Source organism: Zootoca vivipara, chromosome 4 (genome assembly GCF_965207765.1).
Source record: "Zootoca vivipara chromosome 4, rZooViv2.hap1.1, whole genome shotgun sequence".
NCBI classification, from domain to species: domain Eukaryota; kingdom Metazoa; phylum Chordata; class Lepidosauria; order Squamata; family Lacertidae; genus Zootoca; species Zootoca vivipara.
This window is the reverse complement of record NC_142587.1, coordinates 60,373,853-60,391,646: the sequence shown is the minus strand read 5'-3', so window position 1 is coordinate 60,391,646 and position 17,794 is coordinate 60,373,853.

Genomic DNA, 17,794 nt, shown 5'->3' with positions numbered 1-17,794 from the left:
CCTTCAAACTCTCATTCACGTGAATTTTGCACTGCAGTTCTCCTACCAAGAAATGGGTTAAAAAAGTGTATACCAGGATAAAGTGTGCATAAACTTGCATACATATGTGCAATGAATTATATACAGTATGTGAAAATTGCTTTGCAAAAATGTATATATTAGGAGAAATTTACACTAAGATGGTGATGGATTTCCATGAGAACTTTTTGGGGGGGAAAGGCAGTTACAAACTGAGGACTGGATTTAGGATTCGAAAAATGAGAAACTGAGGGAAACTAAAATTGACAATTGGCCTATCCCTAAATGACCCTGTGGGATTGTCATCATAAAATAGTACACCACAGTTGCACTATATCTTTCTAGGGTTACCATGAATTAGTTATCTCCTTATAGCAAAGTGTGTCCTGTTGCTGACCAGGTGTGAATCATAGAATCATAGAGTTGGGAGAGACCACAAGGGCCATCCAGTCCAACCCCCTGCCAAGCAGGAACACCATCAAAGCATTCTTGACATATGCCTGTCAAGCCTCTGCTTAAAGACCTCCAAAGAAGGAGACTCTACCACACTCCTTGGTAGCAAATTCCACTGCCGAACAGCTCTTACTGTAAGGAAGTTCTTCCTAATGTTTAGGTGGAATCTTCTTTCTTGAAGTTTGAATCCATTGCTCCGTGTCCTCTTCTCTGGAGCAGCAGAAAACAGTCTTTCTCCCATATGACATCCTTTCATATATTTGAACATGGCTATCATATCACCCCTTAACCTTCTCTTCTCCAGGCTAAACATACCCAGCTCCCTAAGCCGTTCCTCATAAGGCATCGTTTCCAGGCCTTTGACCATTTTGGTTGCCCTACTCTGGACACGTTCCAGCTTGTCAGTATCCTTCTTGAACTGTGGTGCCCAGAACTGAACACAGTATTCCAGGTGAGGTCTGACCAGAGCGGAATAAAGTGGTACTATTACTTCCCTTGATCTAGATGCTATACTCCTATTGATGCAGCCCAGAATTGCATTGGCTTTTTTAGCTGCTGCATCACACTGTTGACTCATGTCAAGTTTGTGGTCTACCAAGACTCCTAGATCCTTTTCACATGTACTGCTCCCAAGCCAGGTGTCTCCCATCCTGTATTTGTGTCTTTCATTTTTTTTGCCCAAGTGTAGTACCTTACATTTCTCCTTGTTAAAATTCATCTTGTTTGCTTTGGCCCAGTTGTGTGGGTGGGTGCACGTGCACACACATCTCCACACTGTCACAAATCTCTAGAAAAGGGAGGAAGCTTTCATGGTGTGGGTGGAGGAAAATTCCACAGGAAATTCTGTGCTAAGTTCTTCTGCACACTGAAAACTTGCCACGTGGTAACCTCACACTGCTCCATGCTTTGTATAGACCCTCCTTTCTTATAGTATGGTTTCTTTTGTGGGTTGTCTAAATTTGTATAAAAAGATATGCTGGAAGTCTGCTGAAGTATATGTGCCTCATCCGTACATATTTGGCAGGTACTATGGAACTTGCACTTTTCCAAGTGATACGCAATGTAAGTTCTGTTTTTGCGAGGAGTCAGTATATTTGTGTGCCAGCACAACCTGGAGTTCAGACTACCTGGATAATGACATTAGACAGGTGTCCTCACTATGTTTATGATCCCTGGTGAAATATCATTATTTGTGTTTTAATGATCAGTATTTTATATATGTTGTTTTTAATATTTTTGTGGATTTTAGCTGTGTTTGATCTACAGTTTTATTATGTACGCTGCTTAGATAGCTCTTTGATAAAGCAGTTTTTATAACTTCCTTAAAAAAATTTTTTAGGAGAGAGTTATATAAAGGAGTGAAAAGCTATTATGGAAGCCTCTTACTTCTTTGACAATGCACTTGCATTATTCTTTGTTTCGAAGTGTAATACTGGCATGTTCTCGCTGCATTCTTCCTGGAAGTCTAGTACAGGAAGTCTAGAAGAAATTTATGACATCTCTGCAGCTTGGAGGACTGAACTGCAATATTTACGTTTCCTTACAGATTCTTTTATTGGTCACCACTGGTCAACGCTCGAGTTGAAGTGAACCACAAATTCTACGTTTTGGCAGCAGTACAATTCCCAGGTGCTCATAATGCTATTTCCCACTTTGTGAGCTCTTGACTGGAGTCTTAACTGCATCTCTTTGTTACTGTCTCCCCCTATGAAATAAAAGGCCTGTGAAAAAGAGCAGAGTGGCCCCTTGTCAACAATACCCTTTATTAAAACCAGTGCAATCTTTCCCCAAACATTCCTTGTTATTTTATAATTTATCTATTTAAATTAGAGGAGTGTTTACTTAAATATAATATCTATTTTAAGTATATAACAGTGGACTCTTAGCAATCTTTCTCCTTTCTGGTAAAGTGATAATGGCTGTATTTTTCACCTTGAATCTTTTAATGATTGTCCTCACTTCAAATAAATCCAATATCTTTTTGAGTAATATCTGTTTCTTGCTCCAAAGGCATGAAATTAAATGATACCATTCACCTCATTTTGAAATTGTAGTTCATTCAATACACTCCAGATGGCACACAGTGATGATAAAATTATGCATATGCTGTTTTGAGGGATTGGCTATGCAAACAAAAGAACTTTGTTTTCTGAGGCTTTAGAAATCACCTTCACAAATGTCTCTATTACCTGCCCCCCACCAAAAAAGAGGGGCCACCTTGGCCACTGTTGTTTCATTAAAATTTCTGATTTACCATGCTAAGTACAAGCCTAAATTTGCAGTATAGAAAAAGACCCACAAGTTCACATGCTTAATCTATTAAACACGGACGTTTATCCAAAATAAACAGCATCACTATGATGCAGTCCACCAATCCAGAAAGTCTCATTTGAACATTATGCAAATATATTTATTAATTACAGATATCATTAAGCTCTAAGCACATTAATGATTTTTTTTAATCCAGCTGTTCCTTGTCTATTCCTGGTAGGTACCACAACAAAGTAAAGGAAAGATCATACCTGACCAATTGATTGTGCTAGGAAGAAATGTAATTTCTCTCTCATCTGTTCTGCTTTATTTCCTGAGAACATAGCAAAAGGTGTCTCAGGTTGTTGAGCTGTACTGCCCCATTTTCTGATGTTTCAGCAGCAGAGGAAAGGCCAGAGCTCAATATAAAGATCAAGTGCTTTGCATGTAGAAGTTTCCAAGTTCAATCCCCGGCATCTTCAGTGAAGTGCTCAGCTAGCAGGTAATGGAAATAACCTCTGCCAGAGACTCTGGAGACCTTCTGCCAGTCAGAGGAGATAAGTGTGGGTTAGATGCACCAATGCCCTGACTCAATATAAGACAACTTCGTATGTCCATATATAACAGTGCATGGCTCTGCATCTGTTTCTCAATTCATGTGAAAGTGTGAGTTTATGGTTGGAAAGCAGAGTTACTTGCTTCTCTCCAGGTCTTGAATACTTAATAGTTATGCACTAGAAAAAAAGAAAAGAAAAAAGTTGTAGAGTTTAGAGAACTGGAATATTATATTGAGAAACGGCATGATAGTGGGATGGATTCAATCACTGAGTCCTGCTATTGGAAACCAGCACAAGCTCTTCTGCTAACCCAACAGGTCTTTTTGTTCCTTCATACCCCTCGCAAGTCCCACATCCTCCAAATTGGCTCATGGGGGTCAGTGGACACCCCCCTCCCCGAACAGGGCAGCAGGGAAAGGGAGGGTAATTCCATATGACACACTGAAATTCTTGAGATGATTTACTTAGCAGTATGGAGAACTGCTCCCTGTGATTCCAAGCAAACGTAAGTGGGTGTGAGTGTGAATAAGGTTCATGCAGTATTATGCAGGTGACACCTTGCCCCAAATTTCCTAATGCCTTCTCTCAGCACCTTTACAGAGATATGAATAAAATAAATATAGATATGGAATAAAATTTGGGACACATCATACTCTGTCGTACTCCACAGTTCCTCAGTGCTAGAGGACTGAGGCAAAGTTACCTAGTTCTCTGAAATGGTGCCCCACAGGATACTGTGATCAATGGTTAGAAAAGCCTCTGAGATATCCTGGGTAAGCAACAAGGTCACGTTCCCTTTGTAGTTTTCCTGAACATTATCCATTAGATTCTGCCCCAAAACTGCAGGCTGCAATGGGTCAATTTAGGCTAGGAAAGATCCCCTGAAGAGTGAAGAATGAACTTGGTAATTTGAGTGATGGTTTTTCTAGAACAAATAAGGTGGAACGGTCTATAATATTTGGGAATCTAAGTGTTCAACCCATTGGGGATTAAGTTTTCTGCCTAAGGTAATAAGTTCAAAGGTATGTGGTGCAAGAGAGGATCTTTTGTCCATATATCCAGCGGAGTGTCCTAATTTTTATGTAATGCTAATTTGTCTGAGTGGTAGCAGCACCTCAGGCATGGTATTTGCTCTGTCTGGGCTCTAAGCCAGCCAAATTAGGATGTTTCTTGGATGGTTTGAGTAGGTCAGCTGGGGCAGAAGGTGTCTGCATTTTCTGGAATTCTCATGCTGACGTGCAAAACAAGCAAGAGGTTCCCTTATTATGAATGAATGTGGGTGGAGATGATCAATTACATTCTGCAGCTTTTTTGCGTTATATATTTAGGCACACTGCATTCCTTCCTGGGCAAACTGGACATAGTGGCATACTTAAAATGACAGCAAGGCTCAATAACAGGAATTTATGGCATTGTGTTTTTGGCACTAGCTAGGCCAGTAAAGCGAGATGAGCGCCGCAACCCCAGAGTCATCCGCAACTAGACTTAATGGTCAGGGGTCCCTTTACCTTTACTTTTAAAGATTTTGTTCACCCAAACATTTGTTGGTCATTAATACCAGCCTTGTAGTACTTATTCTCTGGCTTACTGTGGAAGTAGATTCAGGTAGATAGCCGTGTTGGTCTGACACAGTCGAAATTATGTGTGTGTGTGTGGAAGTAGATGTATTTATTGTTTTTAATGTATTGATTTTATGGAAATTGTATCTATAGGCTTGTGAACCACCCTAGATTTTTAAACTAAAGGGTGGGATATATATAAAGACTCTCAAAAAAGAAAAGAAAAAAACTACGGTAAATTTTATACTAGCAGGGGCTGATGGGACTTGTGGTACAAAACATCTAGAAGGACCAGTTTGGCAAAGTTTGGTCCAGCTCTTCTATCAAGTAGCATATACTTGATATTTGAAGAATATATGTACAGATTTTTGTGTGTGTGCATCACACATATTACTACTTCTAAAATGCAACTGCACAGTATTTTCAACTTGCACTTACAGAGCTCTTTAAACCTGCTGTGCTTTATCTGTAATGCTCTCAGACCCAGAACCTCAGTCCTAAGCATTTTGAGCTGACAAAGGCCAATTGATTTCAATGGAACCTACGTCCAAGTCAGTAAGTTTAGGATTGCAGCCTCAGTCATGCAAAATCCTGATAGCATTTTCTGGGACTTCAGAGCTACAGGATTATACTGTGTAGCCCAAATGAAATGCTGAAGGGTAGGAAGATGAGTGTCAGTGTTGGTTTCATGGTGAATAATGTTCCCGGAACATGAAACAAAATATCTCTGGGGCTCCTTCAATAGTAAAATCATTACTGCTGCCTTTAAAGAGTGACAAATTAATGTCTCCACTAACAAAAAGATTACCTCCTGTCCCCATGGCAACGACTCCTCCAAAGTAAGGAAGCCTCAAGACAAATGGTAGTCCGTTTAGCACAGGAAACGCACAGGTTCCAAATGGAGCTAGCAGGGGTTCTTCACCTACAACCACCATTGCAATCCGCTGTATTTATTTTAGGTAGCGAGTTTTACCGACTCAGGAATTCCACTGAAATGCTCTTTTGTAAATGTACCGGTCTAGTTAAGAACTGCATTGTGCAAAGGGTGGAAAAGGTTTACTTTCTTGTAGTTTCACACATTGATTCTGATGAACATTTCATGCAAAAAGAGTTTCTGAAGTAGAACATTTCAGAATTCATGAATAGTAATTGAGCCCTTTAGTTCTGCACTAAACTTAAATCCATTATTCTCCATTTAAAGCAGACACATCATGTTGCTCTACAGAACACTGCTCTGTCACTTCAATGCTTCAATTTCCCCCCTTCTTCTTCTTTTAGTGAGCTGGGCTAGAATATTAAGCATTCTTTCCTCTCAATATTCTTGCTGTGCTTGCCACGTTTGGATTCTATTTGAAATAGGCAAATAGCAATCATGTTGTTCATAAAGAATGGCTTGTATGTGTGCATATACCTTGCTTTTGGGGGTAAGGGCACGCTATATGCCACATCTCAAATCTCTAGGAAGCAGCTTGCTTCAGCTCTGTGCTGGATGTGTGCATTAAAATGTAAAACATAATAAAAGTCACTGTCAGATTTCTGCCTTCCCAACCAAACAAATGGGCTTACTTTAGTGTCTGAGGCATATAGAATTTATCTGTCAGAAGGTAATTTAAAATGTCATGTAAAAACAAAGCCTAAAAGGAAGATTAACATTTTTAAAGGACGCATTTAATATTCATCATTTGGCTTTAGTGTTTGATTAAATGTAGCTATTATTGCCCTTCATTCACTGCAGACTGCAGCAGCCATAAGCCCCTGACAACCTTAGGAAGGGTACACTTCATGAACTAAGATAGCTGCTTTCTAATGCAATTCCTGATGCTAAAGATGTCTCACTGCCTGGGTTTAAATAATGCTAAGATTTCTTTTTTTTTTTTTACATTTCCACACTAGAAGGGTTTTATGTTTATCTTGACCAACAAATCATGGAGGTGCTTAAGTGAATTATCAAGGTTTGAAAATCACTGTGGTCAACAGAGTGTTATACATAACAAAAATCTAGAGATTCCGGATCCCATTTCCCCCCTGTTAGTCACAGTCTCTTCACATTTCAAAATCCATTTATAAAGGCTACCAACAGGAGTCAAACTGGACAGTCGTTTTCAAAGTGATATTCTCAGCTTTTCGATTATCATATCTCCTGTACAGAGTTGTCTTAAGCGAAACCCGGCAAGGTGAGTAGATATTGCAAGCATTTCAAGAATGAGTTTTCAAAGACAGCTAGAGGAACAGGCTGCTGACACTCTGTTCAAGCCAGCAAAGTGCAGAAGCAATCAGGCTCATACAATGGAGTTTCCCCAGCAACCCGCCTGCTCTTTGGTCTATGTGTTGTGAACACCTGCAAATGAAGTATGGGAGCCCCTGTGCCAGCTTGGGATGGGCACAGCAACAGGAGGGGAGGACCTGGTCGAGTTAGAATTCCTGGTGGAATTTTGCTCGCCTTGAATGAGCAAATATACCCTTTTGCTACAGCCATGTATCTTCCATGCCTTGGGCAAAAAACAGCAGGGAGTAAGAGTTTGACCACAATTGCTGGTGAATCTGCTTCATTACAAATGTAGAATTCCATTTGCTATATAACAACATGTATCGTCCATCATAAAGAGACTAATTGAGAGAATAATGTTGACACGAAACCTTTATTTGTTGTGGGCTGGAGATATTAGAATGTTATTGGATGCCAGTTAACATCATGTCCCTAGGATCTGACTTCCTGTCTTCAGAGGACTAGACTGGGGATTTGGAGAAAATATGCTAATGGGGAAGTATTTGCCCTCAAAGCTTGACTAAGAACTCCCCATTTACTCAGAAGCTCCAGAACAAGAGAATCTCATTTTGCCAGCAGCTCTCCATTCTGAAGAATTAGTGTTGCTCTCCTCGGGCTCCATTCCAGAAGACCCAGCTGAGCTATGGTCAGAGTTAATGGCTAATGAAACAGGCTGGGACCCATTAAGTGAAGATGATTTCTCACTGGAAGTAGACCTTATCACCCACATTGAGCTTTCTAAGTATGTCTAAGGCAAGGGAGGCAGCCACTAGGAATATGAGTTCTTTTGGCCTTTGGTTAGATCTGGAAGGTGCAAAGGAATTGTCTCTTTTATATGCTCTTAGCTGTTAGACCTTCAGTTTTCTCCCCTCTCTTCTTTGAGAGATGGATTTTGGAAGTGTATTGGATAATCTGAAGTGAGAAAAACTATGGCTTACTGCCCCCTTTATATACACGCAATATCCAAGAAAACTACTTAAAAATAGCCTATTGACAATTCTTGACTCCAGTTCATTTTGCACATATAATTAGAGTCTGTTCCCCTATGTGGAGGAGATGTAACAAAAGGAGGAGATGTAACCTGTTGTCATGTACAAATTTGGGGAAGAGGTAATAAAGTGAATTTCTGAAATAACAGCTGTACCAGTGACTTTAAACCCCAAACTGCATCTTTTATCAATTTTGTATGAGTCAAATAGGGGCTTAATATATAAACCACTAATTTTTTTTTATTAGCTGCTCATTTACCTATATGAAAGGGCTGGAAGGAGTCCTCAAGTTTTTCCTTAAATGTTTGGTTCAATAAAGTAAGCTTTCTTCTAATTTCTGACAAAATGCCATAAATGAAGAGTATGTGCTCAAAAAATCAGATAGGTAATCCCATATCTTTCAGAATCCAGACCCTTACAGTTGAAATAATTACAAAATGAAAATAAATACCTTACTGACATAGTAAAATGGCTAGAGTTACAAAGACCTTTAGAAGGCCAAGCATAGTAGTTTACCGAACTATTTAGTATACAAACCATGGTTATTAATGGCAGTTCACAAACCACAGTAGGCAATGCTTTGAGAATGTAAAATTACAGCTTGTATTAAAATGAATGCTAAATCTGGATCTCAGAACTGAAGTGAATAGTTTCCACACAATATATGAATAGATGTTTAACTAGAAGAACATGATTTGGGGAGCATTTGCATGTCCCAAAACTGGACCTTATACTGAACTGGATTTTCTTCTCTGCAGAGGTCAAATCAGTGCCTGTTTGAAAAATTCATGATCCAGAAAAGGTAATTTCTAATGAATATTTATGATATGTCTTTTCTTATCAGAGCTGTGCAAGTTTCCTGATGCTTCCCACAAAGGTTGCTTTCTGGGGTTTCCCTCCCCCCTTTCCTTTTTTTTTCTTTTTAAGAAAAGAAGCATGTGAATTGAAACCAGGAATATCTCCATTTTAGTTCACCTTGGCCGTTGTTGTTGTTTAGTCGTTTAGTCATGTACGACTCTTCGTGACCCCATGCGCCATAGCACGATAGCACTTGGCCGTAGTTCCTCATAATTATTATTAAGCTGCATGGCTGCAGAGTTAACTTTTGGAACTTGACTCATTGAATTACTGAAAGGCAAAGAAAGATTTCAGAATCAGAGCCCAGGCCTTATGCTGTGATTCCAAATGCTCAGGGAACTAGGGATTTAAATTGCTGTATCAGCAGTGCTGTTTAGCTGACTGCAGCCTCTGGGAGCTTGTGACCAGCACTTGTAAACAGGGTAGGGGGTTGTGAGGGCATTTTGAGGGGGAATCTTGGAGTGCTTTCACAGTGTGCATAGGACCAAGAGACATGAACAGCGAGGGAGCTGCTTATTCCAACACTTATTCCATGTTTGTCTTCCTGCCTGAGAATGTGCAAAACTAGACTTGCAGCAAGTGTGAGCTGGTTGCCTTGCTGGAAGAGAAGGTACAGCGACTTGAGGCCCACCTATCCACACTTCGAGCTACTGAGCAAGATGAGGAATTTCTTGACTAAGCAGAGTGGACTGTCCTGGAACAGTGACACAGCTGGGGTGCCCCTAGGGAGGAGGAAACTCTTCCATTGCAGGAGACGAACTCCTGGATGGACATGACACACAGACACTGATTATGGGGCAGAGGAGCAAGGGCAGCAGTTACAGACCCCAGAATACAACAAGGAGGCTATGGAAGGTACAGTGTACAGAATGATTTCCCCCTCACACACACACCCGCACACAGAGAATAACTGCCTTTAAGAATTAAAATATAGACATAAATGGCTTTTAGCAATTAGTCACAAAGAGAATATATATTAAAAGACACATTGGACTATGGTTGAAAACTCAATTAAAACGACTACTAGCCCTGGGTCTTTGCCAATTAATGTTTGCTGTGTCTTGGGCCTCTTCCCACAGATTTGAAGCCTTTCCTCGACAACCCCAGTGGAGTTGATGGGGGAAAAGATCTTTAACAATGTTCAAAAAACTATAATGCACTGCATCCCTATCAAATGAATCTTGGTTTTATAGCTAATCAAGCCCCAGCCCTATCAAGAATCCTGTGGGTTTTCATTCTTAACTACTGTAAATTAGTTTCTCCTTTAATTGATAGCAAGAATGACTAGCCCTATTTAGCAAATCATTGCCAGAATGATGAAGCATGGGCTCCAGTGTGCACTAGTTCAATTTCTGCTGTCTATCCTGTTAACCTGCAATGGTACTTTCACGTGCATCCTGCTGCTCAGCTTATGCTGACTGGGCTCTCCAGATACCATTCTGTAGACTCAAATGAAACACAACCCCAATTTAGCTCGAACAATTCCATAATCAGGACGTTGACAATTTGGGTTGGTTTGATTTGATGTTGATAAGCAGCCCAGCAGGGGGTTGACTGCCTGTTTTGCTAAAAGATTTTTTTCAAAGTTGCTTTCCTCCTCCTCTAAGGTTTTGCACACCCTAGGATATTTGGCTGCTTGTCTGTCTTTGCTCGTTTTGTTTTTTGAAGCAAGAAAGAAATTGGTACATAAAGAAATAAATACCAAGTCTCTCTCCAAAAAGGAAAAGGTCATCTGAATTATTGTGGGAGAAGAGTGACATAGCATAGTGTGCGTGAAACCTTTAATGATGGATGCTTAGAGCGCCTTTCACCAACTTGGTTGCTGCGCCTGCTGTGACCTTTCATGGACAAAATGACCTTGACACTGTCACAGCTCAGAGGACTACTTGGAGCTTTATGTGCTGCTGACCCCACCAACTTACTTTCTTTTGTGGGTACCTGCTGTGGATGACATTTTTTTCTATGCCTTTATAATGTCCAGGGAAGAAGAATTCAATGCATTGCATGTGTGGGTATGACTATGAAAAGGGTTCATAATTTCAGCTGATTCAGAAAACAGCACCCCAGTTATTAAATGCTTTAAAATTTTTTCCTGGGTTTTGTATGTGTGTAAGATCTTTGTTGACCTCTAGTTCCTTTGTGGGCACAATTCATAGTGATGATCTTGAACCATACAGGACATGCAGCCAACTTATTCTTCAATAGAAACATGAGGTGTCCCCACTTTGAGAAGTTAGGTAGCTACAATGATGGGGCCATCTTAGCTGCCTGTGACACCATTGTGGAACACCCTCCCTAGACAAACGAACTATCCCCTACATTATTGTCCTTCAAATGCCAAGTGAAGAATCCTTTAGTCCTGAAAAAGGTATCAGATTTATTGACCTTTATTATATATTATGTTGCTAGTTCTTGTTTTTGTTTTTCACAACTTCCCAATTGGAGAAATGTAGAGATCTCACAAGGCAAGGGGGCATAAAGGAGAGAAGTAAGAAGCAAAGAGGTGGAGGCTCTTTTGTTTTGACGGACAGATCTAACTTTCAATCATAGTTAATTCTTTCTCCAGAGTACTCCAATCACAGTGATTTGAGGAATAAACAGAGTTGTTCTTCACATATTATGCCATTCTCCCCGGAGGGTGTAAGCAGCAGAGTTAGACTATTGGATTTTTCTTTTTCCTAACAAACAATTAAAAATCATAGCTCTCGCTCTATCTTTTTCACAGAGAATACTTCCAAGAAAGGGGAGAGGCCTTGAAAAAGCAACAATGGTGACTAAAGGTAAACTCACCATAGGGACCCAGGTGGTGCTGTGGGTTAAACCACTGAGCCTAAGGCTTGCTGATCAGAAGGTCAGCGGCTCGAATCCCTGTGGCGGGGTGAGCTCCCGTTGCTCGGTCCCAGCTCCTGCCAACCTAGCAGTTCGAAAGCACATCAAAATGCAAGTAGATAAATAGGAACCGCTACAGCGGGAAGTTAAGTGGCGTTTCCGTGTGCTGCTCTGGTTCGCCAGAAGTGGCTTTGTCATGCTGGCCACATGACCTGGAAGCTATACGCCGGCTCCCTCGGCCAATAATGTGAGATGAGCGCGCAACTCCAGAGTCGGTCACGACTGGACCTAATGGTCAGGGGTCCCTTTACCTTTACCTTTTTAAACTCACCATGCATGGTAGCCTCTGGACTTGTTTGCCTGAACTTTGGCAGGTTTCTTAACCAGGGACACCTCTCTCATATCTCCAGTTTTCAGATTGATTGCCCATAAAAAAACTAGAGAATGTGAGTTTCTCTTTTCTACCCCAAGAGGTAAAGCCTGCCCTTGTAGGAAAACTACTGCACTTATATAAACTTTAGCTAGCTTGCATAGCTGCCAAGTTTTCCATTTTCTCGCGAGGAAGCCTATTCAGCATAAGGGAAAATCCCTTAAAAAAAGGGACATAGCTGCCAAGTTTTCGCTTTTCTCGCGAGGAAGCCTATTCAGCATAAGGAAAAATCCCTGTAAAAAAGGGATAACTTGGCAGCTATGTAGCTTGATCCTCTCAGACGAGGCAGCCATGCCCACAATTTGTATGCAATTGTGGCAGAAAATAAAAGTTAAAACTTTCAAATAAATTTGTACAAAAACACTCTGGCGAGCTTCATCCACTTTGGAAGAGAGGGTATCCTTTTGTGGGAATGTTGAGGCTGACAGGAGAGGATATATTGATTATTAATATCCTTCCTAACTTGCACTAGCAAGTTTCTTCACTTAGCAGAGTGCATTCCTCTTCTTATGCAGCAGAAAGCTGGTTGCAAACTCGATTGAGTTTCTTAAGATAATAAACAATTCAATTCTACTTGCCCAGATTGAGATATGTTCTAATATTCCTGGTAAGACCCCTTTGAATCCCTCCTTAAAGAATAAAGACACCACAGTCTTATTCCCAAGTAACAAAAAGTAGTTTTACTCATGATCAAGCAGAGCACAGTGTGATCCCTGGAGGCAGGCTTTAGGCTTAAAGTTACAAACAAGTACAAACAGGTTTGCTCCATATGGGAGATAACCTGGGGGGACTGCTGGTGGGCAGCCAGCAGTCCAGTCCAGGTGATTCAGGAAGCAGGCAGAACAAACAGAAGATGTGGATTACATCCCACACCTTTGACTACAGAAGCCATCTGTTTATGCAGAAGGGGGGGAATTATGTGTGTTTTTAGATTCCCCATTATAGTCAAAGGGGACAAAGCAGACCAGATTCATACCCAAATAAATGTATTAAATGGGTCAGAACTGAGCTTATCTAAAACAGACTGGTTGCTTTCAAATGCTATAGATAAAGATGCTAGGCAAATATTATGGTTGCTGCACATGCCTCTGTCCAGCAGCTAATAGACTTCAAGGAAATTTTGTTAGTGATTATCTAACCACACCACAGCATTCTGGTTACAATATTATCATTTTTATACCTGTCCACTGGATGCTGGCTCCACAGAAGCTTTCAAGCCAAACACCCTCAAGGTAGATCTCATCCTTTCGTAGTCCCCATTCTCATTATAAGCACTGCTGTCAGTTGGTGAGCAAACATGTAGAAGCAGGTACTTGCTGGTGTTGTTACTTAATTACACTCTCCTTCTGAGCTGCAGGATGGATGAGTGAACAGATGGCAGAATAAGATAGCCAGAGATGGATTTAGGGCAGCATGACTGGTTCCCCTGTTTGTAAAAAACAGTATTAGCAGACGGGCGATGGTAGGAGTTGAGGTTGAAATCTAGTAGTAGGGCTTGGTCAACACAGGATGGAACTAAGAACACAACAACTGCCCTTTAATAAATGCTTGCCTATCTGCATTGCAACTAGAATGGGAACAGTTCTATCTCTGAGATAACTCATTATGCTGAACACCTACCCCTGTATGGATGGATACATGTGTGCCTTCCCACACATGTTGTGTGTGTAGCTGTTTTATTTCCATTATGTTCCAAAATAATTTTAATGTAGATCGTGTAGCACCACGGAATCATTTTCTTGCCTTCTAACTTTACAGTTCCACAAAAACTTTGTGTAAGTGATAAAAAACCACATCAAAATTTGAGCCTGATGAGTTACAAAATTATTTGGGGTGATTTTCATGACAGTTCTAATAATGAGTTGTTGTCTCCTATGAGCATGAACATTTTCTGCAGAATGTATTAGACAGATTCCTAATAAGCAACAACTCCCATCCCTTCTACTTAGTCTGGATTCTGGAGGGAGCTACATCCCTCCCATAAACTGCTGCTGACATTTTGTCCTAGGGCAGAACTCTGTTTGATGGAAAGGGATGCTTGTTTTCTTCTGGTCCCTCGACATTTTCAGGATCCAAACATCTTGTTAGACCTGTTGTATTTATTTTGGTTGAATTTTTTATGTTATAAATTCATTTCTTGCCTCTGTGACCTGTAGGCTTATTGAAAGGAGGCTGCAGTGTTTTCAGAATGAGAATGTCTCACTGAGGAATCTGGCTAATTGGCACTTTTCAATAGAAACAGAAATAATAGTGTCAATCAAGTGATCCTCTGGGCTCATAGAGATACAATGCAAGAGCAAATTTCCCGTTTTACTGATTAAATTGCTTTTGAAAAATGAGCATAGTACAAAGGAATAAACTGCTTGAAAAATAAACTCTACATCAGAACAGAAAAAAATGTTTGGCGTATACACAATCTACTGATTTGTGATGCATTCTGAATTTATTTTGAGAAAGCAATTTTATTGTTGTTTTGATGCTGGTTACCACCATGATATATTTTTTTCTTCATGGTGGTGGTCTAGAATTAACCAGAAATATGGAGTCAGGAGAGAACCCAGCCTACAATAAAAGCTATGTAGCAAAAAGTGAAGAAGGTCCCAGCACTGGCTAGGATTAGGGCTCACAAACAGACTTGATGTATTCATGATTTAATCGCTGGCATTTGTTCTACAGTAATACTTTCATTTAAGCTACAATATACTTTGCACAGAATTAACTACTGTAAAAGGATGACTTTGCCACCACCTCACCCTTTCCACTGATGCAGCTTCTGAGAGCCTTTTGCTCCAGCTAGCTGTGCTGCTCTTGGTTTATTGAGCAGAGGTGGTACCCAGATGTTGCTGAACTTCATCTCCATCAACCCTGACCGCTGGGCACATTGGCTGGTGCTAATGGGAGATAATAAGACAAAAGCACATGGAATACCAGTCAATTAATCAGTTTTTATTCCTTAACATGCAACAGCAGCAGAATATCTCAACTACAACAGGAACAAATCTCTCACATAGGGTTTCATCTAACAAAGTAACCTAGTTAGTGCAAGGAGTTCCTCTCCTCACATGCCTCCTACCCCAAATCTGCTCCAAGGGACTTGGGGAACACCTAAAACAGATTTGAGAGGCACACAGGAGGCAATCAGGACACCAGGAAGGAGAGGAAGTCTGGTTGTGCAGGTGGAATTCCACCTAATGGGATGAATTGATTGGATAGTTTTAATCTTTGGTTCTTGATACATTTGTCTCACTATGATACTTTTTATGAGAGCATATTGTTTTAAAGCAGTGATGGCCAAACATGGCCCTCCAGTTGTTTTGGGACTACAATTCCCATCATCCCTGACCACTGGTCCAGTTAGCTAGGGATGATGGGAGTTGTAGTCTCAAAACAACTGGAGGGCCAAGTTTGGCCATCACTGCTTTAAAGGGTCTGTTCCATGTGCTCTAAACAAACAACTTGAAAATAGACTTTTTTACTATGGCCAAAAAATACTGCGTAAGTTTATATGAAATCTTTAACTATTTTGCTCTGTCAAGGCAACTTTTGGCAATATGTCTAAATGGCTACATTTTGTGAAGCAATAGTGACAACCAGTGGCTAGTTTTTACCTCATCCCACCGTACACAAGGAATTACTCTTTATGGAATTGGTTTACTCTGAAGGTATTTTGATTAGTCTCCATTGAGATGAATGGGATTTGATGAAGAACATACATGTCATCTCAGGCTTCATTCGTTTTGACAGAGTAGCAGCATTTACATAGCTTAGCTACTTAGTTATCTCAAAGTCTGGAGCTACACAGTATATTTAGGGGGGTGGAAGATCTTGCAGCCCTTTGTACCCTATGCACAATTACAATTACTGTAAGCAATAGCTACCCAAGCATGGCTAATTGTAATGATTCTTTGACTTCATTCCTAATCATACTTAGTAGGATATGCTGGTGAACTCAGTAAGGCTAATGTCTGGCTAAACATCTTAGAATCTCATTGTAAGTTGCTCGAAGTATAATAATATATTAAAATATTATTTACTCCACAAAAGGGAGTGCACTGCCATTAACACAGCACACACTGATAGTAATGCTCAAAGTGGGTGGCTATCCTCTGGTTCTCCCGATGTTGTCAGACTACAACTCCTGTCATCCCTGACCATTGAGCATGCTGGCTGGGCTGATGGGAGCCTGAACACAACAACAACCAGAGGGCCATAGGTTATCCACCCTGGGTTTAAAATTCACCCCCAGCTTACAGTATATACTTGGGGGAGGCACTCATCAGGGCTGCCAAGAGAGCTTTAGCATGCTGCTGTGACACCAACTGGATGTTCCTCAGCACAAACACATAGATCAGGCATCCCCAAACTTCGGCCCTCCAGATGTTTGCACTACAATTCCCATCATCCCTGACCACTGGTCCTCTTAGCTAGGGATCATGAGAGTTGTGGGCCAAAACATCTGGAGGGCCGCAGTTTGGGGACGCCTGACAGAGATGATAGAGGGCAGGTCCAGCAGAAATATGAGGCGAAGAACCACTCAGGATGCTTCCAGTCCCATTCCCCAAGTGATTTACTCATATGACTTTAGGTGCCCAAATGGGGCTTAAGGATATGCCCCAATGTTTATTGAAATGAATTTCATTTACTACCCCTAAATGGTCTCTGCTGGGTGACAGCAACCCAAGTCAGCTGGTGTCAGATTCTGGATGTGCTTTCAGTGAATGTCAGCTGAAAGCACCCTAGGCTTTGATAAGTTTCTGATTTATTTGTCCCCATTGTTGATGTATGTGTTGCTGCTGCTGCTGTGGTGGTGTGTGGTTTTGGTCCTTAGTCAAAGATAGCTGTTTTCAAGCAGACTGAAGACTCCGGGCCCTCAAGCATCCCATGCCATTCCTCTCTACCTGTGCTGTTTTGTGAAGATTTGTTTTAGTGTTGCTTCAAACCTTCATTTCCTCTTCACTGGCACTGCTTTAAGAGTGCTTATGGCAATTTTGCTTCTGTAATCATACCTTGAACCCATCTGGGGATGAGGCTGGCTGCAAGCTTAGTGTTTCCACTTAACATATTCATGATTAGCATACACAGAAGGAGCAGAATTAGGATGAATGTTTTTGGAACAGTACAGATAAATCCTCATAAATGTAGTACAACAGCTCTGGAGATGCACAGTGCTGAAACGTAATGAAGCTGAACTCTAGAGAGAGTATGGTATTCTCCATACCAGGCCTCTCCTAATGAACTCATTTAGATTAGAAAATGGATTTAATATTTTATTGGAATTAACCTGAACCAGGAAAGAGGATTACAATTTCTTTCCAGAAATATGATGATATTAGAGGGGGAGGTAGCATGTTGCATGAATATTAAGGTTTTTTTCTAACAAACATTTGCCATGAAATCCAAATGACTGGAAGGTAATTATGCTTAATATAGTGATAGTGTGCTGAGAATAATGAGATTTGAAAGCAATAAAGATATATTTTAGAAGGTGTAAATTACACCTAGGTGGCATTTTAGCTCATAAAAACAGCTTCAAAGGAAAAATCTTAAAATAGTTTCCAGGCAACCAATTTTAATCGTCCTTTAAA